Source organism: Aquarana catesbeiana, linkage group LG12 (assembly GCF_042186555.1).
Source record: "Aquarana catesbeiana isolate 2022-GZ linkage group LG12, ASM4218655v1, whole genome shotgun sequence".
In the NCBI taxonomy this organism is placed as follows: Eukaryota; Metazoa; Chordata; class Amphibia; order Anura; family Ranidae; genus Aquarana; species Aquarana catesbeiana.
Window position 1 is genome coordinate 28,474,915 of NC_133335.1, and position 6,147 is coordinate 28,481,061.

The following is a 6,147-nucleotide window of genomic DNA, read 5'->3' on the forward strand; positions in this document are numbered from 1 at the left end:
CAACTCCCAACTATGGAGATCAATAGCAATTTACTGGCTAACAAAAAATGGCTGTTTTAGTGTTAATGAATTTTTTTTTTTTTTTTGCTGCTTTGGTTACGGTTTTCATAATGAACCTCTTTACGCAGGGCCAGATTGAAATGACTGTAGCATATGGACCACTTTGATTTTGTCACCGCGTTTTTATTTGATGTACTTAAAGTGGTGCATTTCATTCTGAGCCTTGTTGTTTTAATTTAGTATTTATGTCTATTTTTATTTTTATGGATATTTATTTTAATTTCTCTCTTGTATGATACAGGGGGGGGGGGGGGGGCACAGTCTTTACTGATACTCTCATCCTACACAAGGCTGCAAAAGTATAGCTCTCACTTTGCAGATTACTTTAAATAAAATAGTATAGGTGTCAGCCGACTTTGATGTTATCTGACTAACAAGGGGGGCCATCTCTAGAGCTTCCGAAGCTAACAAAACCATTGACTGTGTTTGGATCAGCATCAGACCTGATTTTTTTTTTTTTCTCTCATCATTGACCAAACATTCACACTTGTATATTGTTCATATTCTTGTTAGAGAGACCTCATGCTTTCCTCCAGCACCAGCCTTACCTTAGGGAATATTAGTGACCAGCGGATCTACTATCCACCTAATAGCAATATCAGGGGTGCCTGCTGGCATCCGCAGATAAAGCCGATTATCATTGCAGGTCTTTGGGGTTTTGAGTTTCATCCATAGAAGGAGACAGCCTCTAGAACCTCTATGTGCACAGCATTGCAGGTATTTACATCATCCTTATCAACAATCTCTTTTTACCCTTTCTTGCCACCCAGATGCATAGCTTAAAGCCAGAGGGACTTTGCTTCCTCTTATATTACATAAAAATCTTTTGTTAATTTTTTAAATTTTTTTTTGTAGACCCTCCAGCAGCAAACGTCAGAGCAAAAATTTTGATTTTTGGAGATGTTGCTTTATCCTTTATAGAATGTAGTGTGAGCAGAACACTGGTATATAAAAGGGGAAGGGCCATAATGATGGATACCTTTTTGGCCTCATGGGCCTAGGAGCATTTAGCACCTTCCTCACACTCTATAACAGGGGTAGGCAACCTCAGCACTCCAGCTGTGGTGAAACTACAAATCCCATCATGCCCCTGCCTCTCCAGAAGTCTAGGAATGCCTCTTGGGACTTGTAGTTCCATAACAGATGGAGTGCTGGGGTTGCCTACCCCTGCTCTATAATTACACCTTAGTAGATGACTCTAAGAGCCCTTTCGCACCGAGGCGCTTGAAAACTGCCTATAAACCGCAGATCCCTTTTCAGGTGCTTTATCAAGTGCTTTTGAGGCGTTAGCGGTGCGCTTTTTTTTGAAGGTCACGTGACTCAAAAACTGCTTCAAGAACCATTTTTAGGAGCTTCCTATTCATTTTAATGGAGAGGGGCACATTTGAGGTGCTTTTTTTAGTGATCCAAATATGCTCCAAAGAGTTTTTTCACCTCCCCGCCAGCGCACATGAGCTTTCCAGGTGCTTTTTTTTTTAGCGCCAAAGTGCTGGAAAAGCTACCTCAGTGTTAAAGGGCTCTTAATAAACAGTAGCTGGGTTATATTTGGCTTTATAACATTCTTGAAGTGAAAGTGATTTGGAGGTGATAAGTGGTAAAATGCTGGTAAGGCCCGTTATCAGCCATAGCCAGCTATACAATAAAAACTAATTTTTATTAATCACGTATGCAATAACAAGTAGTATCAATAGCAATTGTAAACGTTTACCAATGTATGAATGCTGATGTTCCTTTTAAACCTCCCTTTATGCAAGAAAGGCACCAGAAGTCTTTCCCTGTATATAGAGCTAATTGAGTCAATAATCCAATGTTTTTGCTAATGACTAGGGAAAGTGGGATTGAATTCTTTGAATGGACCGTCTTCCCAAGCGCTGATTAATATCGCCTCTCCCTAGAGAGTACAAGAATGGCTTAACGCAACTGTGCATTTAGTGAATTGTATACATCTAGGAATTTGTGCAAATAGCTCAGTGCGTAAACGGGACCGAATCAGAATAATTAGCAAGTCAATCGTTTGACTAAGGTTTGAGTTGTTATCTGAAAGAGTATTACCTGTAAACAACAGAGACAAAACGATAAGTACCCGTGGCTCTTCAGTGATGATGTCATAGACACAGGTGTGAGCACCGGTTACTCTGTTCATGGGGAGGCTTGCACCAAAACTGCATAGTATGGTGACATTCAGTGCGTATTTATTAAATATAAGGGTGCTTTTAGTTTTTTGATCTTCAATGTGCACAAACCAACAGCAAGCAAAAGTTTACTGCTGTCTCTGCTTGGCTGCTTTGGGTTGTCGAATATTGCTCATTTTTATTTTCTGTATTAAAACCTCTAAGACAGAATGTACTTGTAGCGGGATATTCCTTTCTATCTGAATTCAATCAAACAGCCTTAAGCCTAGTACACATGGGCCGAATGTCAGGCAGCATGGGCTGGTTTAATAGAAACTGGCTGAAACGTGTGTACTGGATTCGGACCGACAGAAGCTGGCCATTCAGCCGGCTTCTTTCAATGGGACATGACCGAAAAAGGTCTGCCGATTGGCTCCCGATCAGCCATCTCAGCCAATAGCTGAGAGCGCTAACCAGAGTGTTCTGGGCGGCGGGCCGTCCTGATGTCAGAACACAATAGCACAGCAGGGGGAGATCATTGTACTAACATTGGATTGTTAGTACAGCAGCTCCTCCTAAACTGTCAGTTTTTTTTTTTTCGTTCAGCACTGCTGGGTTGAACAAAAAAAAAAAACACTACTGGCGTTTACTAGGCTTAACTAGCACCATAAAATATCCCGGTGTCATTTACGTTTTAGAAACAAATGGGATTTACTAAAACTGAATCTGGTGCATCTGTGCATAGCAACCAATCAGCTTCCAGTTTTTACTGTCAAAGCGTAATTGAACAAGTAGAAGTTAGAAGCTGATTGGTTACTGTGTAACCAATCAGTAACCAATCAGCTTCCAGGTTTTGCTGGTAAAGCGTAATTGAACAAGTAGAAGTTAGAAGCTAATTGGTTACTATGCACCGCTGGACCAGATTCTGTAGACTCCAGTTTTAGGAAAATCCCCACGTAAATGTAATTTTTTCTAGAGAGAACACCTGAGTGACCTGTTTTTGCCAGCTCACCTATTTACAAAGGCTGGTGAAAATCATGTTGCATGTTTAATCATCGGAATTCAAATGAGAGAAGATACTGGTGAACGCAGACATTCCCCTGGCTGGCACACATGCAGTTCCATGTCACAATAGATGATCCAGTTCAGGTTTAGTCTATTGCCCTAAGAACTAGTATGCTGACTATGAATTGGAACTGCAACTTCCTTTGAAGGTTTCTAACTCAGGTGTTTTGCTTTGTAACTGATTCCCTTTAAAGCAATTCCCTTTAGAATATCTCTATTAGTATAATGTTGCAACTACAGACTAATATTGGGGTTGATTTACTAAAACTGAAGAGTGCAGAATCCGGTGTAGCTCTGCATAGAAACCAATCAGCTTCTAACTTAAAGTTGTTCAATTAACCTTTGATATAAAAAAAAACCCCTGGAAGCTGATTGTTTTTTATGTAGAGCAGCACCCAATTTTGCACTCTTCAGTTTTAGTAAATTACCTTCATTGTCTCTGGTCATCAAAGCTTAGAAAGCTGCAACGCAAAGAACTATGGTGAATTGTTAAAGGGTCGGTCCACTTTAATGTAATATTTCCGGTTTAAGGCTCGATTCACACCTATGCATGTTGCTTTGGAGCGTTTCTGCAGTGTTTTTTGCAGTGCTTGCCGCGTTTTTGAACATGCGTTTTTGCCGCGTTTTGCGTTTTTTTTTTTTTTTTTTTTATACAGTGTTAAAAAAAAATGAAAGGAAAAAATGTAAAACGCGGTAAAAACGCGGTACTTGTGTTTTTGGATGCGGTTCCATTGAATTTCCAGAAACGCAGAGGCACAGAAATGCATTGATGTGAACATGTTCCCTAGGAACCCATGTTAAAAAATTCCCGTGCATTTCTGCAAAATGCATCAAAAAGCGCATTAGTGTGAATGGAGCCTAAGTGGGTTTTTGGTAAGAACTCTTTAAATGGAGTATCCTATAGCAACAGAATTTTGTTTCATTCATTGCTTCAAGCAGTCTGATCAGCGAGAGATGATGGCTGATTGGTCATTACAGATTACTGCACTTTGCGCATTCCATTCTGCCCCTATTAAAGGAGTCTGCTGTCCCTCAGAAATGTTTGCAGTCAAAGAGTTAGCCAAGGTAACCCCATGCAGATGTGTATACAAGCTCCCCGCTACTGCACTGAGCCCTACGAGATCTATATAGTAGGAAGTCAGTTCATCACATAAATAAACAATAAATGTTCTAAGGAAAATGTGAAATTGTTACCAAGCTGTTACTTTCTTGCAGGAAACAAATATCACCCTATCCTGTTATTTGCTGCTCTCTTCCGAGAAAAAGCACATTTCTTTCCCATTTTCTAGAACAAACCTTGCCTCATTCTGAATTTATCGCCTTTTACGCTTTTGTTTTACATTACCGTATTATTATGCACCTAAAATTTTACAGACACCATAATAAGCCAGCAGTGCTATGTAAAGTAGGTGACTGCGGTATACTTTTTTTTTTTTTATGATGGGCCCTTTTTCAATATCTCTCTGCTTGAAAATAATCTACTCCTGCTGTTATGTATTAAACAGAAAGATCACACAGCTTTATTTGTGCTTTCTTCTTCTACAGTTATAGGACATTTCCGAGATCGCTTTTAGCTTTGCAGTAACAAAATGCCATCGTATTAGCCAATTTCTTTGACATCCGTTTGTCGCTTGCATTAAGAACGGAGAACATCAATAGACTAAAGACATACGTCCTGCAAACCTGCAAAGAAAGTTTTTTAAAACTGCCTGATATCAATGTATAGTGTATGGTTAATATACACATGTGAGTCTGTATGTATACATTATTATATATCAAAATCAACATTTGGATGCACACTTCCTGATATTTGCTAGAGATGCTTCTGATTTTTTTTTTCTTTTGATTTAAATTTTTATTTTTTTTTACATTTTCTTTTCTCCTGATTTAAACATCAATAGAACAGACTAGGTAGTGTAGGGGTTAATGCCCGAATGTGAGCATGGACAAGCAAAGAATGTTTATGCAGCATCAATGTTAAGATTTTGCAGCATATTGGGAAATATCTGCAACTTAGCCCTTCAATTTGAAGAATTTTCTACTGTGTCCCAGCCAGAAAAGAAGTTGCAATGGTTTCAGTTGCTCCTCAATGACTGCGCAGATCTGAAAACCGAGAAAAGGGTCTGAGCACATATGATACGTGTGTACATAGCAGCATGCTGAAGCTGGGAATATTAACTGGATAGGGAGCGACACATGAGCCAGCTTCCTTATTCATCACCTTTGCTTAGGTGGTAATTTGGCACCTTGAATGTCGCTTTTTTTTTTTTTACATTTCCTCACAGGCTGGGCCTACTCGCTAAATCTCAGCAGTACAAGGCCACGGTAACGCAGTACAGCAGATAGTGGCCATAACGGAACTCTGTTAACCCTAAATATCTAATTGCCATGCTGGGATTTGTGGTCCCTTGACAGTTTAATTGCAGATGCTTGACCAGGCCTTTGCTGTAATATTAAAAAAAAATCTAATAATTTATAAAACCAAGGGAGAAAAAAAATAAAATGTGAATTTTGCTCAAACCAACCGGTATTGAGTTGGGATTTTTACTGCGAAAAATTGGAGCTGCAATCCGGTTGTTGCGGACGACGCAGACCCTTTCCGCATTTAGGAATCCTCATCACTAATGCATGCTGTGATAGTTACACACATCAACTTATTCATCCTAAATTCGAAATCTGTATACATACTCCAAAGAAATTAACTTTAATAAAAAAAAAATCATAGCATTGAAAATATTTAATATAAAACTATAACACTGCAAAACCAACATAATAACAATAATCAAAATCTCAAAATGATACATGTTCTACACTTGTGTATAATACATAGATGTCACAAATCATCTCTTAAAATAGCAATGAATATTAGTAACAATATATGCACTTATTTATTTCGCAGAGCGGAAGGCAG